A 19,857-nucleotide genomic window follows, 5' to 3' on the forward strand; every position below is an offset into this window, starting at 1 on the left:
GAACATAAGATGTCAGATGAATGCTTCTAAAACACAATCCACACGTATATCCCCTCAGAGAACTAGTTTATTGAAGAAACTGGATTTGCTAAGGTGAAAGCAAGAAGCAATTTCTTCTCCCACCATTACTTTCAGGCCTCCTTTTTGTTGGGTCAATCTCCTGTTTCTACCCCTAGATGATCTCTCAGCCTTTTTGAGAAGCAGAGAAGGTCCAGTCTAAATCAGGAAAGAGGCATGCACAAGGAATTTTAACACAGGACAGAAGCCAAAGGAAGTCCCAGAGTGACCATGAGGGGCTGCACAGAGATACGGATTGTGCAGGGGGCCTGCAGAACAACCCATCCAGCCTGGAACAGGAAGATGAAATCTCAGAAACAATAGTGTAAAAGAAAAAAAAAATGCACCTGACAGATTTTTTTCATTGACCTTATCAACCATCATTTTCAAAAGTTTGGGGCAGAATTAGTGAAGGTACAGAGAAAACGAAGCAATTATTAACGCCAAGATGAGTAAGAAGAAATGCAAGGAAATAACAACTTGCTTAGCTACAAATCTGTTTACATAGACATAATAATGTAAACATGGAATACTGACTTAACAAACTGCAATACAATTCTATTGAGAAGAGGGAGGGAAGATGAATACATGTGTATAATGTGAGGGAAGAGGGTAGTAATGAAAGATAGCTAACTCCCCCATGGCCATCGCTTTCTCTCTGTAGCTGCAGCTCTATAGGAAGGCCAACTGTAATCAAAAGCTTGCTTAGTAAATATAACATCAGAGTTAGGGGAAATGGGTTAATACTTGCCCAGAACAGTCCTACTCTCACTGATGTCTGGAATTAATTATGAATAGCCATCCCACCCCACCCCCCGCCACGTACACACTTCACTCTCTATAACAATGTCCCAGTTTAGAAGATAAATACAATGGGATGAGATACACCTGTTTCTCAGAACAGGCACTGAGCCAGGGTCCCCTCTGCTCAGGGCGCCCTCTCCTCAATGACCTGCAAAAGACAGTCATTATCTCTCTTCAGGACTGTTTTCTATATTGTATAACTGAGTTAGCCCTCCCCTACTCTCAATCCCAGCCCCAGGGACCCAGTATTTCATTAGATGGCCTAATGTCTGGCCTCAATAAAAAGGTAACACACCACATCTAAGGTATTTCTGCATCACGATGCTAGGATCTATTATGTTTCTTTTATAATTGAAGCCTTTGGGCCATCTTCATTTCCTAGAGAAGAGGAAGCACCCAGCAGTGGCTACTGTTAGCCTCAAGTTCTACCTATGGAAACCTTGTCAGCCACGCATCCCTAACAGCTCAGTCACAGTGAGGTAGTACCTGTGTTGGCTCGTATGCATTTTCTTGGTAGATAGGAAGGTGACAGGAACTTTCAAATTTCTTGGACAGGGAAAGGACATTCGGTCTTAGTGTGCAGAGCCCCACGTGCTGAATAACAACATTTGACCATCTGTCAGGCAAATTCAAAACCTGAAAAGAGAGGAAGGGAATCTCAACCTATTGCTCCTTTGGAACTGTGCACCCAGAGCAAGTTCCAGCAGTTCTGGGCCCTAGAGGCCTAGGAGTCATTTTATTCCGCTGTCAAGAATTTTTTTTTAAGTATCTCAAAATAATTGGTCTTAAGAAACCAAAAAGACTTCAATCCTGCCCCAAAACACAACTGGTTTCTGAATCACAGGACTCAGGTCCCAGCTTAGCTGGATTTCTTTCTGGAGTCTTTTAAACTTACATTTATTGTCTTAATCCTCCTTTGGGGAAAAAAAGGCATATTGTGATGTAGAAATGTGAATTTTACAGTTGGCAAAACTTGGCATGTCACAGCAATATGTAGAAGGCTTTGAGCGCCTGGAAAGCTTGGCAGGGCTCCGGGAATGGTCCTGCATTCCTCCACTCCCTTTCTCAAATGCTTCCAATTCTCGCTCCCCTGGCTACTGGTTTTGTAAGCACCTTCTATCAACTACCTTGGCTCTAACTCAGCAGCAGCAGCAGCAGCAACCTGCTCCTTCATGAGCAGTGGGAAGACAGTAGTTGGGACCCTGCCGGGTCTGAGATGAAAGCTGTGAATTCAGCAGCGAAGCCAAACAGGGCTAGGCAATGATGTGCCATCATGTAATCTCTTCGGAAAGGCCTCCCTTTATCCTTTGACCAAGAGTATTATCATATCTTCCAGTTTCTTCTGGATTTGGGCCATTTGGAGCAATGGACCACAGACGTCACAGCCACACAAACACCAACAACTCGACTCCCAACTGAAAGAAACCCAAAATGTCATCCCAATCTGCCAAAACCCCTAAAATTCAGTAAAAATAAGCAGACTAACTTCAAAGTAGAACAGCTCACTCATATTTCCCAGTCTCACAAAGGAATTATGTATTTGCATATATTATAAATTCCCATAAAATGTTGAGATTTGGCTATAGGCAGAGAATAGAGGAAGCCATATAAGGCAAATACCTTGGTGAAAAACAAATATTTCTGAGAAATCATTTAGAAGGGGAAAAACAGAAAAAACTACTAGTCTAAACCAAATGAGGAAACTATTACATTGTAATGCCATAAACTTCATAAATTGATAACAAAGGAAGGAAACAGTATGTTATGGCTTTCTGGTATCTTTGATGAGTTCTCTGATTTAAGGACTCCAGTTATCTTTCTTTTGGATTTTTTTTTAAATCTTTCCTTCATTATTGTTAGCTTTTCTCCTTTAGCTTTGACTTTCTTATTTACGATCAATGTGATACCTCGGGGTTTTTCCCCCCCTTGCCAGTTGGATATGTTGTTATCCAGCATATGGGGCTCTGCACACCAGACAGAGCTCTCTGAGTAAAGTATGAGAAAAATAAAAGCAGCAAGGAAAATATGCAAGCACATCACACCAAAAATGCAAAGAGAAGGAAAGGGGAAAAAAAATCAGTCTAAGGAAATATATTATCCAGGGAAGGGAAAGAAATAACTCCACAAATAATTAAACCATATAATAGGAGCTTCATACAAAAAGACCTTTTTAAAAAAAGACTAGATTTTTATTTTTGCTTAAATATTCATAATCTCCAAAAGGGCACTGAAGTCACTAATAACACTTGTTATGTCTGGGGCGGATTAACTGGATGGATGGAAGAGGAGAGTGGATATTTTCCCATAGATTTGTTCTTTCATTTATGAACTATGCAAATATTACTTATTTTTTTAAACTAAGCAAAAGATAAATTCTGGTTAACAGAAAAGAACAGAAGCTCAAAAGCAAGATGATAAATGGAGATGAAAAGAGATTGCAGATCTAAGAAACAAACCTAAGGTCAAAACCATGCAACACGGGCTTAATAGATAAAATGGAGAGAAGAAGGCACAGAATTATAAAGCTGAGATTCACCCAACTGACAAGGGAGGAAAAAAACCCCGAGGTATCACATTGATCATAAATAAGAAAGTCAAAGCTAAAGGAGAAAAGCTAACAATATAATGAAGGAAAGAATTTTTTAAAAATCCAAAAGAAAGATAACTAGAGTCCTTAACACAAAGAACTCATCAAAGATATCAGAAAGCCATAACAAAATAAAAAAGCACACAGGTCCAGGGAAGACTTATACAGAATACTCCTCAGATTCTGGTTAGGGGTTATTCCATGTCAAAGATTAGGAAAGAGGGATCCCTGGGTGGCGCAGCAGTTTAGCGCCTGCCTTTGGCCCAGGGCGCGATCCTGGAGACCCAGGATCGAATCCCACGTCGGGCTCCCGGTGCATGGAGCCTGCTTCTCCCTCTGCCTATGTCTCTGCCTCTCTCTCTCTCTCTCTCTCTGACTATCATAAATAAATAAAAATTAAAAAAAAAGAAAAAAAAGACTTTAAAAAAAAAAAAGATTAGGAAAGAATTCTTCAGGCATTCTAGGGAAAGAAAGCAAGGAGGTATGGCAAGGGGGTTGGATCAAGCTATAATGAGCCTTCTCATAATAACATTCCAAGACAGAAAAGTGGGAATGTGTCTACAACACTCTTTTTTAAGATTTTATTTATTCATGAGAGACACAGTGACAGGCAGAGGCAGAAGCAGGCTCTATGCAGGGAGCTGGATGTGGGACTCGATCCTGGGACTCTGGAATCACACCCTGAGCCAAAGGTAGACGCTCAACCACTAAGCCACCCAGGCATCCCTGTCTACCACATTCTAAAGGAAAGTTTACCCAAGAATATTATACCCAATCATGATGACATTCAAATAAAAAGGCAATAGGCAGACATTCTTAACCATGAAAAACTCAGGGAATGAAACACACATAAGCCTTTCCTAGAAAACAAGACTACAGGGACACCTGGGTGGCTCAGTGATTGAGCATCTGCCTTCGGCTCAGGGCGTGATCCTGGGGTCCTAGGATCAAGTCCCGCATCAGGCTCCCCTCATGGAGCCTGCTTCTCCCTCTGCCTATGTCTCTGCCTTTCTCATGAATAAATAAATAAAATCTTTAAAAAAAAGAAAACAAGGCTATTTGAATACCTAATCTATCCAATTTAGATATGTATTAAAATGAAAACTTGGGGATGAAGAACACATGGTTAGAAAACTGGTAGTAAAAATACCATTTAAAAATAGATTAATTTGGGGCACCTGGGTGGCTCAGTCAGTTAAGAGTCTGCCTTCAGCTCAGGTCACAGATTGCAGGGTCCTAGGATCGAGCCCACATAGGCTCTCTGCTCAGTGGGGAGTCTGCTTTTCCCTCTGCCCCACCCCCTACTTGTGTGTGTTCTCTCTTTCTCTCTCAAATAAGTAAAAACAGATTAATTCTAGAGAACTGTGTGAACTATCAAAATAGAATAAAACAAACATAAACCTTAACAGTTCAAAAATAATAAGATGAAAAGGAGGTGGGGAAATGGAAGAATAAAATGTTAACGTCTTTATATTTCATATCAGGAATTTAGGTTAATACTGTAAGAAATCAAAGCATATGAACACACCCTTAATGTTTCATATTGTCTTTCATCTTACCTAAGAGGGACCATGGGATCATTTAGGAAAGAATAGCTCTGGGGTAGAGAAATGGTGACTTAAATTATAATGATTCCTTTAGGTTTATTTCATTGTATTCTAATTTTCTTAAATGCAGGTGAAACTAGAATTAATTATACTTAACAAATGGCTTGGGTAATATAACCTTATTTTCAAGTACACCAACCAGGGGTGCCCAAGTGGCTCAACTGGTTAACCATCTGCCTTTGGCTCGTATCATATTGGGGTCCCAGGATCAAGCCCTATGTCAGGCCCTCCGCTCAGTGGGGAGTCTACTTCTCTCTCTTTCTCTCAAATTAATGAAATCTTTTAAAAAAATAAAGTATGGGGATCCCTGGGTGGCGCAGCGGTTTGGCGCCTGCCTTTGGCCCAGGGCGCGATCCTGGAGACCCAGGATCGAATCCCACGTCGGGCTCCCGGTGCATGGAGCCTGCTTCTCCCTCTACCTGTGTCTCTGCCTCTCTCTCTGTGAGACTATCATAAATAAATAAAAATTTAAAAAAAATTAAAAAAAAATAAAGTATGTTATCTACTTGTCCTTCTTTCTACATATGTGCACATTATAATACCTGGATGATGGTCCCTAATGTTAATATTGACTTTTTTTGGGTAGTAGCTTCTTTTCCTCTATTATTTAAATGCTTTATAATCAGCAAGAATTAATTTTACCAAAACAAGTGATATGAAAAATATAAATATAAACCAAGTTGCACATAGGCCAAATTGCCTTTCAATTCAGCTCTACGCATATTTTCATGAGCTTTTACTATGTACTAAGTCTTAACACGTTAGGCTTTGGGAACAGATGAGCAAACAGAATAAATACCACCCCCATCCTCACACGGATCATGGTCCGTTGAAGGTTTTTATTTCATTCAGATCCACTCACCTGAAACCATCTGGGCCACAGTCTCCACAGATAGCAATGTTTAACAGCAACTTTACAGAAGACATTCTTGGGGCCAGATTTAGGAGGCCTCGCGGACAGTTATCATTAAGAAGAGCAACAAATTCGTTTAAAAATCAAAGTCATTTTAATCTGCTACATTTTGCAGAGAGTGATCAGGGAACCTGAAGGAGGGTGGGGTTGGGAAGCACTTGGGTCCTTGAAAGCCAGTGCGATGGGAAGCTGAACATGAATTCATATCCCAGCTCCAGGACTTAATGCCAGTGAGACCTTGACAAGTCATTTAATGTGCGCTTCCATTTCTTTTTCTGAAAAACTGGCAACATAAATGTATTGTTATGAGGACACAGTTAAGTGCTCAAAGTCTATAAAGCACTTAGAGCTGCAGCTGAAACGCAGCTGAAACTAAGTGTTAGCTATTGTTATTTTTCAACTGCATTACTTGCGTCAAAAATCACAATTTATTGAGATAGATTGTGCCATCATTGTTGGTTCTGTTGTCATCAAGGTGATCTAAAATTCATAAAACCATTTCTATACTGTGTGAGCAGATAATAAAAACATTTAAAAGCAGGGAAATTTCTTTTCTGGGTTAAGAAATTAACTAAACTAAATTAGCTCTTTAACCTTTTTGAAAAATGAAACACTGTAGTCATCTTACAAATGACTAAAGGCATATAATAAAAGGTTTGCATTCACCAAATTATAAGGTATTATTACCAAGCTACAGAGTATGTGTTTGATTAGCCTTGAGGCAAAGAGCTGGAAGTATCTTAATTGCTTGTTACTTCTCCTCTACCTTCTATTGATAAACTTGAAGATAAAAGAGGGTAAATTTGATTTATTCAGGCAAAGACAACAGATGTTATAGGTTGTAAATTTTGCTAAAAGCCAGGAAGATAAGAGAAGGCATTTACATGGTGGTCTAACTATTTTCAGTTTAATTTATGTGCTACAAGTAGAAGAATTAGAAAAGTTTCGCTTCTTCCTGTCTAGTGCTGATTAAATCAACCTGAAGAATCCCCGCTAAATTAATCACTGCAAGACTGTTCTTTATGGCTTCTAATGTTATTGTGACAAGAAGAAGACTAGGAGTCATAGATTTCTGATAACAGAACCAGGAAACAAACCAAGCAAATAGAAGGATACATAAAATAAGTGAGAAGAAAAATAATTTACAGATTAGATAAGGCTGCTTTAGGGTTAAAAGTCTCCACTATTAGCTCGCTGGAGGAGAGAATCTCCTTGCCAGTTGAGTGAAGAAGTCATTGGCTAAATACAGCTAGAAGGGGGAGGGGTACAAAACCAGCAAAACATATCACACACAGAGAGAGAGCATTTAAGAGGATGGAGTGGGTTTTTGTTTTTTATCATAATAGGAGCATCAGAAGGGACTCCTCTGTTTTCAAAATAGCGATAGTCTGAAAGACTCCTCAAAGGCAGACCTATAATCTACAGGTTTCACAGCTACAGGGAAAAAAAGAAATGCAGCTGTTCTTCCTTGCTTCAATTCAGGCCCCAGAGGGAAAGACAGTCCTGCGGTGTTAAACGCCCGAACTGGAGCAGGTCAAGTCGCTCAATTCATACCAGAATATAATATTGCGATTTTGTTCTGTAAATCTCTGGGAATTTTAGGAACCCAGGGCTGTAATTAACTTTGTTCTGTGTCTTAGTTTGAGCAGTTGAGAAAAATGAAATGAAGTTTAATGAGGGGTCAGGCCAGGCCTTGATTATCAATGCAGTTGTGATACTAGTAATCCTAATTACCATTTATAGAACACTCCACCTGCTCCAGGTATGGGGGGCTGTGTGGGGCTCAGCCATCTACATATGGCATTTATTTATTCTCTCATAACACTTCAGAGAGATAGATATTACTCCTGTTTTCCAAACTTTTGAAAAAGCACATGGGGCACCTGGGTGGCTCAGTCAGCTAAGCGGCCAACTCTGGATTTCTGCTCAACTCAGGATCTCCGGGTCATGAGATCCAGCCCGGCGTCAGGCTCCACCCTTGGCGAGGAGCCGCTTAAGGTTCTCTCTCTCCCTCTGCCCCTCCCTGCTCATGCATGTGCGCGCTCTCTCTCAAATAAACCAAGAAACAATCAAATCTTTAAAAAACCCACAACCATTAAGTAAGCAGAAGTTGCACATCTACCTATGACCTCCCAGTTCTATCCTGTTGTCCTTCTGGCTAACACGTATGAAGGCCTACCTGGCACTGAAATACCCAAAAAGACAGAAATGAACAAAAGCAACACTCTGTAAAGGGGGTTTTCTCTGCCACCCATTTTTATCCATTCTGTGCCCAAGAACTTCCGTCTGTGCGGGCTGTTAGTTCCTCCTACTCTTAATGACTGCAACAACTTCCAGAGGACTTGATAAAGCTGAACTTCGTTGAAAACAACCATAAAGACTGGATCCCTACAGTGGAACGAAACAGCTCATCAACAGCCAGTTGAGCAGGCAAAATTATTTAACAAAGCACAAATAGAATCTGTTATGGTTCTTAATTTCCAGGTTTTTCAAACCATTAGCAAGCGTGGGTAAGAAAACTCTCTGCTTAGATCCTGTCCGTCAGTCTCTTCCCATGTGACATGGGTTCTGTGGATCTCCTTTGGTGTGGCTTACACATTTCTGGGTCAGACCTGTTTTCACTGTGGTGAGATTTTATTTCCTGGGAACTCGCAGTAACAATACAGATGTGCTCGATCTCTGGCCGGAGTTACTCAGAGATCACTGGAAGTACTGAATCCTGATCAGTGGTACCTTCACTCTGCTCTTCAAAGACAGCCTGCCACTAATTAATGTATTCCTACCACTTCACCCAAGTTGGCTTTACTTTAGGTCCTCTGATCTCCAGTGTCCTCGGCACTCTGCCTGGCAGCCAGCAGTGTGGGGGGTGGGGGTGGGTTCTGGTTTTCTCCAGGGAACAGGAGCTTCCTGACATGGGTCCAACATGAAAGCTGCTCTGTCACGGGGTCAGACCACACACACAAGGCTGTAACCTCCTATGTAGCAGAGCTACCCACATTTGTAATTTTGAAAACATTTCCATTATCTTTTGGATTTCCATTCTTGGCCCCCCGTGGGCTCCTACTTTAAATAATCTTCAAGACGGCATAAGATTTAAATCTACGGGGAATGTCAGAAAACCTCCTTAAACTCTGTTCATTACAAAACAGGGAAGAAGTAAGGAGAAGAAGGAAGAGGGCAAGCTGTAGTGCAGAAAGAAGAAGGAAGGGACACCGGGGTGGCTCAGTGATTGAGTGTCTGCCTTTGGCTCAGGTCGTGATCCCGGAGTCTTGGGATCAAGTCTCACATCAGGCTCCCCACAGGGGTTTCTCCCTCTGCCTATGTCTCTGCCTCTCTTTCTCTCTGTGTCTCTCATGAATAAATTAATAAAATCTTTAAAAAGAAAGAAGAAGGAAAAGGGGATGAAGTGATACTTAGAGAAATGCAAACATGGTGTAAGTCAAAGAGTGAAATGTGATTCTAATAGTACCGTTAACTCTACTTGTGCCTTGCCAGCCCACGGATAGCTACAGAGTCATCTCTGCATCAGGTCAGTGCCTCTGACATCTATCCTGCCTTGGGGGCCCTCTGCTGGCCCACCAGCCAGAAACCCCAAGTATCCAAGGCAGACCTTCAAGTCTAGCATGTATGTATAAGGGCACAGCAGCATGGCACTCGAGATTGCTGCCATTTGGAACCTCGCTATGATATGAATAAGAAAAGATATGAAATTGGCAGCTTTTAAATCATAATTTAAGTCTCAGCATGATCATATCAACAGATTAAAATTAGCTAATCGATTTTAGTTTGGGCTTTTGACAATGAAATTAAACACTAGAAAGAAATGTGAGCTGTAACTCTTGGAAAGGAAAGGCAAAACTATCCCTGTTTGCAGCTCATACAATTATATCCCTGGATAGCCAAAGAGAATCAACAGGAAAACAAATAGAAGGAAAGTGAGATACAAAATTAATACACATAAACCAAGAGTCATCCCACACTCAAACAACAAACATAAACCAACAGAATGGAAGAAAATATCCTCTATACAAAAGCAGTAAGGAAGATAAAATGGGAATTAACTTACCAAGAAATGAGCAAAACCTATATGAGAAAAACTATGAAATAATCACAAAGGACACCAAAGTAGACTTGAAAAATGGAAAGACTGACCACTGGAAGGGAAAAGTCAGCATCACAGATGCGTCAATTACTCTAATTATAAGTTGAATGTAATCCTCATGAAAATGCTAATAGATTTTTTAATAGGAGACAAGCTGATTCAAAAGTCTATGTGGAAAAATAACTCGAAAAACTCAAGAAAATAAGAATGAAGAGGAACTGGTGCCACAAGATGCCTTGGTAGGGGCACCTAGGTGGCTCAGTCAGTTACGCATCTGCCTTCAGCTCAGGTCATGATCCCAGGGTCCTGGGATTGAGCGCCGAGTCGGACTCCCCGCTATGCATGCAGCATACTACCTTCTGTGTGAGAAAGGAGAAAAAATGTCTATTTGTATCAGCATAAAAACTGGAAAGCAAATAAACTTTAAAAATGGACATTCATAAGAGCAAGGTGGGGACCAGGGAGGACAAGGCCAGTGGTGAGAACACAGCTTCTGAACATGTACTTTTTAATGCTGTTCTGAATATGAACCATGGGAATGTATAGAATCTTAAATAATAAAATTAAACAATATTTACTAACTTTTCAAATGATGTGAAAGATTTCTTTGGTTTTATATTTTATGAACTTTAATTAGCTTACAAAAGATAATTCAGTACCTTAAGTAAAAATTTTTATTTAATTTCCCCCCAAAATCTTTTAGAAACACATTTCAGGAGCTCCCTTAGCATAGTGAGATTCCAAACCCCTCTGCCTTTCCTACAAGTTGGCCCCAAACTGTTTACCCAGTTCTATTTCCCCAAATGTATCCTTCCTTCCAGCCAGGGTACCAACTATTAACATGTGAAAGAATCTCAGAGCACCGAGAAAAGAAAAGGGGTTAGAAGTTCGGAAGAGGAGACAGAGCCAATCCAGCTAGGGAAAGGAGTGTTTAGAAGAAGGGTTCTCCTTGGATAAGCCTGTATCAGGACATAGCAGATCCAGGTTCCTGGATATTTGTGACAATGGCCCAAACATTCTCCAACAACATTAACTAGTGGGTCATATTAAGCCTACATCTTCTCTATTGGACTTGGACTCACTTCTACTTAGGAAAGATCTTAAAGTGAAGAGCCTTAGATAGTCTCTGTAAACCCCATTACTTCAGCATGTGACATACCACATTATTGGTCCTAAATTTCACTCCTCCCTATATCTTATACACCTTGGCTGAATTGTTCAACAGTCCCTCCCACTAGAGGCACAGCAAGTTTCCCCAGGTCATTACTGTTGGCCTGGCCATAAGCCTTGGTTTTTCCAAAGGAATGAGGATAGAAGTGACTATTTTGGCTCACTTCTCTTGCATTTCTGCCATATCCATAAGAACATGCCCCAGCTAACCCACTAGCCCAAGAAAGATGAGAGACATGTGGAAACCTGGATCTAACTGGCACTCTGAGTCAAGGCCAGCCAAGCCAAGCCTAGATCAGAAGGCCCTCTGCTAGTACACAGATGTGTGAGCAATGATAAATTGTTGTTTTAAGCCACTGAGTTTGGAGGTAATTTGTTGGGCAGCATCACTGTGGCAACAGCTAACTCATACATCTCATTAATCCTAGAAACAGATATAAAATATGGTTTCATCGCATTTTTATATTCATTCTCACATAAAAAACAACTTTACCTATACCTATTTACCTATAAAAAACCTACCTATTACCAACTATACCTATTTACAACTTTACCTATTTACCTGATACCTTGAGTTCTTTTTTAAAAGGGCAAAGTGTTTTATTTCACAATTAAAAATTAATGCCTCAAAATACACATCAGATGTTATTTAGAGGTAACTGTTGTGGGCTGAATTGTGTCTCCTCAAAATTCATATGTTGAAGTCCTAACCTTCAGTACCTCTATACCTCAGAATGTGACTGTATTTGGAAACAGGGTGGATTAGATTAGGGTGAGCTCTAACCCAAAATGACTGATGTCCCTATAAGAAGATATTAGGATACAGACATAAACATAGAAGAGACAATGTGAAGACACAGGGATAAGACAGCTATCTACAAGCCAAGGAGAAAGGGCTCAGGAGAAACCAACTCTACTGACACTTTAATATCAGGCTTCTAGCTTCCAGGACTGTGAGAAAACAAATTTCTGTTGTTTAATCCGCCCATTCGGTGGTATTTGTTATGGCAGCCCTAGTAAACAAAGATTTTGGTACGGAGATAAGATACTTCTGTAACAAATATCTAAAAATGTAGAAGTGGCTTTGGAATTGGATAATGGGTAGACAGTGGATGGCCAGGAACAGACCCCCTGTGGCACAGAGGAATTAAGATCTCTGTTCCTACCATACCTATTTCTCCTCAGGCTCAAACTCCCAAGTATAACTCAGTCATGAGCCCAGAGGTGGAGAATGGGGAACTCTCCAGACACTGGTCAATCAATAGGGCAGAGCATAGGGAAGGTTGCCAGAGCTAGCTATCCAAGGGGAATGTTTGAAGAACTTGGCAGTTTATTAGATAAAACATAGGACACCCAGGTAAATTAAAATTTCAGATAAACAACTATTTAAGTAAAAGTATATCTCAAATACTGCATGCAACATTCTCATACTAAGAAAGTATTTGTTGGGGTACCTGGGTGGCTCAATCAGTTAAGTGGCTGACTCTTAACTTCAGCTCAGGTCATGATCTCAGTGTCAGAAGATGGAGCCACGTGTTAGGCTCCATATTCAGCAGGGAATCTGCTTGAGATTCTCTCTCCTCTCCCCTTCCCCTCCTCCTGTTCAGGCTCTCTCTCTCCCTCTCAAATAAATAAAATCTTTTTTAAAAATTTAAAAAGTATTTGTTGTTTATCTGAAATTAAAATTTGAGTCATCATCCTGTACTTTTATTTGTGAGAGCTGGATGACTCTCCTTCTCCTTCACTCTTGTCCAGAATTGAGCCTATAAGAAGGAACAGTGATGGGGTGGCCTCAGGCAGCCACTGGTCAAGAAAGGGGCAGCAGAGAAGGGATATCCCAAAACGTATTTTTCATTAACAGATGAACAGCTAAACAAAATGTAGTATATAATCACAGTAGAATTTTACACAGCCTTAAAAAGGAATGAAATTCTGACAGAATGGACAAACCTTGAAAATGTTATGCTGGGATCCCTGGGTGGCGCAGCGGTTTGGCGCCTGCCTTTGGCCCAGGGCGCGATCCTGGAGATCCGGGATCGAATCCCATGTCAGGCTCCCGGTGCATGGAGCCTGCTTCTCCCTCTGCCTGTGTCTCTGCCTCTCTCTCTCTCACTGTGTGCCTATCATGAATAAATAAAAATTTAAAAAAAAAAAAAAAAAGAAAATGTTATGCTAAGTGAAATCAGCTAGACCCCAAAAGGACAACTACTGTATGGTTTCACTTACACAGAATACCTAGAACAAATTCATAGAGACAGAAAGTAGAACAGAGTTTACCAGGAGCTGGATGGAGGGGGAAATAGGAAGCTGTTGTTTAACAGGTAAAGAGTTTCCATTTGGAAAAAAAAAAGAATTTCTGTTTGGGAGGATAAAAAGTTCTAGAAATGAATAGTGGAGATGGTTGCATGACAGTGTAACTGTATTTATGCCACTGAACTGCACACCTAAAAGGACTGAAAGGGTAAATCTTATGTATACTTTACCACACTAAAAAAGTTAATGTACATTTTAAGAAAAGAGAATCCTTGAGGCCCTTTGCCATTGCCTGGAGAAATTTTTTTCAAGCTAGTAAGGGATCAATACCAACTAAGGGCTACTACATTATTTTTCAATGATTTGCGTGGAGATATATAACTAGATCATAAGCACTTGTTACTAAATCATGCTACTATATATCCTCCTCAGTGTAATACAAATAGCAGATGTTGAAAGTTCCTTCTTTTAAAAAGATATATTTATCTTTATTTGAGAGAGAGCACGCACAGGCATGTGTGAGCAGGGGGAGGGGCAGAGGGAGAGAGAATCTCAAGCAGACTCCCGCTGAGTGTGGAGCCTGATACTGGGCTCAATCTTACAAGAGATCATGACCTGAGCCAAAATCAAGAGTCCAATGCTTAAGTGACTGAGCCACCCAGGTGCTCCCAAGGTTACTTCTTAAAATATCTAATGCCTTTGGCCATGTATTTCTTTTTGGTGAGCATAAATTCGCTTATGTTGGGAGCTTTCCACACATTGAATATTTTTGCCAATGATTTTCATTATGACTTCTGAGTGGCTACTCCGGACCGAGTTTTACTATTCAAACAGATTTTAAGACACTGTATTAAACTAGTTTCATGAAGTCCATGTCACACACAAAGCCCCAGGCAAGCCTTGTTAACTTGCTTGCTGCTATCACAGTGGTAGTCTACAGGGCAATAAACAATTTCTACATCAAATACGTAAGAAATCAAGGTCTACCAAAAGAATTTAACAAGAACTTTGAACCCAGGAAATACGACGTGCAACATTCTTGACAACATTGATCTTTTAAGTATTCAAAAAATAAATCCTCACTCCTTTGTGAACCTGACGTCAGATGAAGGCTATAATAAGAAACCAATGATATATATTTATTATATTTCATCTGAAATCTACTAACAGTATCCCTAGCACAACTACTACGAACATAACTTACAAGAAGGATTTGTCTAACTGTCCTGACAAGGGCACAAACAGTGGATGAATTGTCAGAAAATTATGTTTAAGCACTAAGCAAGTCTCTACCCACTAATTTCTCAGTTTCCACGCACCTGAAAAGGATTTAAAAGTATCTGCTCCACAAGGTTGTTCTGACAACCAAATGAGACAGCAACCTTGAACACACATTTGGAACCTATAAAGTACTACACAATATCATGTTGACATTACAAATTTCAGGAGTGAAACTGAACTTATCCCAACCACAGACATGGAGCTGAACTGTCAGAAAAACTTTCGCACTAAAAAGTCCAACATGATGTCAAATCCTTAGGAAACTGAATTCATGTTTCAGAAAATATGTTAGATTCCAGGGCATTAATTAATAGGATGGTAAATGGGACCACGTGTCTGGACCAATTCCCAGGGCTTATTCAAAAAATTCACTGAAGTAACCGACATTTGGTTTGGGAGTGTTTGAAGAGAGTGTTTAACGTATTCAGCAGATAAGAGGTTCATAATTTTCCAGAGATAAAGCAAAAACCCTCATTAAAAAAAAAAAAAAACAAAGCGTGAAATAAAGAAGTCATCAAATAAGTTGTATATAAGCTTGTAAACTGCATGGTGTCCCTAGTATAGACAGCTAATATCTAATGAGATCTTTCTCTTTGGTGGAATGTAGATACTTCAGTAAAGGTCATGCTTATTAGAAATCTGAATGTTCCAATTGGAAATGATTTCCGCTAACTAAGCCAAAAATCTTAACTGGTTCCTAACATAATCATATCGCCTTAGCCTCATCAATATTATGTTCTAGCCAACTACACTGGGGGTCTTCTTTACTTCTCCACTGACCTTCAAGAATATAAGTAAGGGCTCCTCTTTTATGAGAGCATGACATAGAGATGCAAGAACAGAGCCAAAAGGAAACAGCCCATAGAATAAAAATTTCAACTTTGAAAAAGAAAATTACAAAGCTCTTAGACTTGATCAATTTCTAGGAGAAAAAAAAGATATCCCCAGACTCTACTAAGGAAGCACATGGTCTAAGGGATCTGGGAAATTATATTTATTTACCCTAAAAGATAAACAAAGAGGATCAAAACATCCCAACTTCAGGTGTTCTTAGTTTAGTGATTCTACAATTTGGTTACAAATTTAAGTTAATTTATTTCAAGATTCTCAGGGTTAAAAGATGTACTCTTAAGAAGCTCTCTGCTTAAAATTGTTATTGTTGAGGACAGATTTAAAATGCATTAGGTATATTCAGAAAACTAAATGGAAAAATAACAACACTAATTGGGCTGACCCTCCTGCCTCCAGAAAGTTAAGATATATGTTTGACAGGTAATTAAATGCAATATTCTAAAATGGGAGTGAAATCAACGGAGAAACTCTGCAGAATACCAATGGCAGAGTAGCTTATGTTTCTCTTACCTTCTTTTGACTCCCACAGAATATTTTCCACTAAAATGGATATTTGAGCCACTGCCAAAATGAAGAGCTTCTCTCTGGGAATAATGCATATTTTGTATGGTTAGAGAGGCAATTTGATGCTGAAAAAATAGCTTTTAATATTTGGTACACATGGGTACAAATTCTGGTTTTGTCACTTACCAACTTGTGATGCTAACTTATTTAATTCCTCCAGGTCTCAGGGGTTTCTTTTTTCCTCTATAAAATGGGGACAATAATATGCAAGATTGTTAGGGAGAATAGAAAATTTTGTAAATATTTATAAAGCCCATTACAGTGCTAGAGCATAGTATATTCACAATAAAAGTTTGTTGAGCAGCATATATAGTAAAAATGTCAATCTCGGATCATATCTCTAAAGGAGAATATCATCATTGCAAAGATAATAGCTATTATTTTCCTGAAAAGGATGTAGTTACCTTCTACTGGGACTATTCTTGGCACTAACAGCTTTCAAACAAGGATCTCCCTTTTTTAGCACTCACACTCAACCACAAGTAGATTGAAACCACATCAGTCTCTCCTTTAAAGAGTTATAATTTTATCAAAATTTAAAGGTTCTGATTGGATAACTCAAAAAGATTTCCTGCCTGCTGTGATGCTCGTTGGCTGAGTGGAAACAAGAAAACAGCTATCTGTGGGTTGACCTATAAAAACTCATTTTTAAAAAAAAAAGGCATTTTAAGAAAAGACTATTGTCTCTAAATGAGAGGAGAAAGTCGTTTTTGCGATCACATTATTCATCTTCATCCTATTGTATTTCTTTAGGGCCACAAGGAATAATACTTCGTGCAAATGAAATGAAAACAGGATGCTAGGGATGCTAGGGATGCCTGGGTGGCTCAGCAGTTGAGCATCTGCCTTCAGCTCAGGGCGTGATCCAGGGATAGAGTCGCATCGGGCTCCCCACAGGGAGCCTGCTTCTCCCTCTGCCTGTGTCTTTGCCCCTCTCCGTGTCTCTCATGAATAAATAAATAAAATCTTAAAAAAAAAAAAGAAAATGGGATGCTCGTGTACATTTAAGGGCTTGGAGAATGCTAATGAGATCTTTTAATTCTAAAAAAAATCTCACAGCAATAAAAATATATCAAAAGGAAATCCACAGAAAATAATCAAGAGAAATGCAGAAAAAAATAATCAAAGATTGAGCGCATATTATAGTCCAATGAATTGGTCTACTTGGGTTTAACAACAATAAAATATATATATACACATACATACAGATGGCCTATTTGTGGTGATTTCCTTCAGTTCGAGCATGAACAAATTTTCTCTCTACGAAGAATGGGTTCTTTTATTGTCAGTTTCATTCAAGTAATAGTGGACTCAACTTTTCCTCGGTATTGTGGGATACCATGCTGCGGAAATGGCTCCATATAATGAGCACTGGTGGGGGTGAATGAAATGCTGGCACACCGGCACAAACAAAAGCTCCGGCACACCGGCAGCATTCTCTTGATCTGCTGATTTTCTCCAATATGGTTCCTGCCGAGACACAATAACAAGGGAAAATAACAAAAAGTCAGCTAAAAGATCTGCTGTGGGGATGAGGAGAAGCGTCTTTTAAAAATAAGACTATAATATGGTCATATAGTGCTGAAATTCACCCACTCTGGCCAAAATGATTCATAAAGATGAAGTTTCAAGTCTATTCAAAATATTGCCATAAGGAGCTCTACTGGTGCACGTCAAATAACAGAGTCCAAGGGTGCTAGCCTGTCTAAAGGAAAATGTTCACTACCTATGCCACTCCTTCTCCCTGCCCTTTTCACCATCCTACTCGAGGGTATTGTTGGAGGCAGCCGATAGTAGGTCATGCGGCCAGAAATGGACACCGTTCACAACAGATGTTTCATACCTAACACGAATAGAGTGATTTTATGAACTGTGAGCTTCACCACCATGCCCTCCATTTTTAGGAAATAATAATAATTTTTTATTCATTTATGAGATTTCCTATCAGAAGACTGGAATCAATACCATGCATCTAACTGGACTTCCCATCCCAAGGAATATTCATTTTGTGTGAGCATTTACCAGAGATTAAGTTCCATAAACTTTAGGAAGAAGAAACTTAATCTGGGATTCCCTTAATTAGGTATAATATTCTATATTTCCATAAATAATCTTACATTAGAGCCTCAAAATCAGTTACCACAATGGAAGGCACAGCAGATATTGCAGCAATCTGTTCTAACATTTCAGTAGTGCATCAACAGCATGTCTGTATGCCATGGTACTGGTAGTAAGTACATTACAAAAAGAAATAGGCATAGGGAAACGTCTGGCCTTAACCCCCAAACTGTTAACAGATGAAATACTAGTGAAAGCAACACAAAAAGCCATATAATGAATTTAATGATACTCAAATGGCTTGGTCTCTGCTGGATGCCACTGGCCTCCCTTTAAACATCCTGTTCAATGCCACTCACAATACTGGCAACATCACTTTTACTGACAATTTTCAATTTGCAGTGACTCTTTGGACCAATTCCACCATCCAATCACTGCAATTGAAATGTTGGAACAAAGGTAAGTTAATGGCTCAAAATAATTTCTCCTCTGCCACCATGACTTCCCCTCTGCCCTCCCCAGGTCTGATCCTCCTTTCTATATTTGTGTTTTAAGCAAACAAAAGGTAAAGAGAAACAGAAGAATTGAGAGGAGGAGAGAAATTCAGTAACCATTCAGGGCTCTAAGGCCCAATACCAGAACCTGTAATATCATTCCATCAAAAACACGAAGATAGGAAAAGACTCAGAAATAAATTTGGCAGTGAGACCATGTTGGGGAACAGTCTTGACCTTAGATGACAGAATTTGAATTCAAGCAATTTCAGATGGAAAAGCAATGAGACCTAAAGGAAATAAAGTTTAGTAAGGATTATGGTGGTGGATTAATTGAAATTCTTTCAGTTGTGATTGACAGAAATCTAACACAAGATAACAAAAATAAATAGGATTTTTGAATTATGCAATTAGAAGTCCAGGGAGGGATACCTGGGTGGCTCAGTCATGAGTCTTCAGCTCAAGTCATGATCCCAGGGTCCTGAGATCGAGTCCCACATATGGCTCTCTGCTCAGCGGGGAGTCTGCTTCTCCCTCTGTCCCTCCCCCTTGTTCGCCCCCCCCTCTCTCTCAAATAAATAAGTCTTTAAATAAATAAAAGTCCAAGGAGATTCTAGCTTCAGGAATGGTTTGAACCAGGGACTCAAATGATGTCTTCCAAATACCATTTCCCTCTATCTCTCGATTGTGTAGCTCTATTTCTCTCAGTTAGTCCTTTCCTGTCTTTCATCCCAATGACTCAATTGTCCCAGTAGAAAACAAAACAAAAGAGCTTCGCCTTCTCACTATGTCCTAAAACAACACCCAGGTTTGAATTCCACTGATCAATACAAGCTCATATACCCATCCATGCAGTGAGGGGAAGTATAGCGAGAAGGGGCATATTGGCCCAACCTGAAGTTCATGGTCTGAGAGTTTTCCAAAGGAAAATTGACATGCTATTACCCCAACAGAGAGAAATGGACACAGGGCAAAAGATACCCACCACGTTAGGGCTTCATGCTGAAGGAGGGAGTGTAGTCTAGGTATGTACAGTTGGGTTAGCATAACAGAAATTGCTAAATGTCCCTCATTTTCTCTTTCTTTCTATTGGTAATAAATTCCCCCAAGTCTTT

At 39.7% G+C, this 19,857-nt stretch overlaps 1 long non-coding RNA gene across 2 annotated transcripts in view; it reads right to left on the bottom strand.

The window, feature by feature from the left end:
* Positions 1 to 1,100: 1,100 nt before the first annotated feature.
* The window catches only part of LOC144307831 (uncharacterized), a 57,952-nt gene continuing 39,195 nt past the window's right edge, over positions 1,101 to 19,857 (bottom strand). For both annotated transcript variants that reach the window (XR_013374529.1, XR_013374528.1), the window contains 4 exons: positions 17,397 to 17,660; positions 16,317 to 16,373; positions 16,137 to 16,210; positions 1,101 to 1,497 (listed from right to left, as the gene is read on the bottom strand). This is a non-coding gene — a long non-coding RNA (uncharacterized LOC144307831). The remainder of the gene's footprint in view (positions 1,498 to 16,136; positions 16,211 to 16,316; positions 16,374 to 17,396; positions 17,661 to 19,857) is intronic.

Source organism: Canis aureus, chromosome X, assembly GCF_053574225.1.
Source record: "Canis aureus isolate CA01 chromosome X, VMU_Caureus_v.1.0, whole genome shotgun sequence".
NCBI lineage: Eukaryota > Metazoa > Chordata > Mammalia > Carnivora > Canidae > Canis > Canis aureus.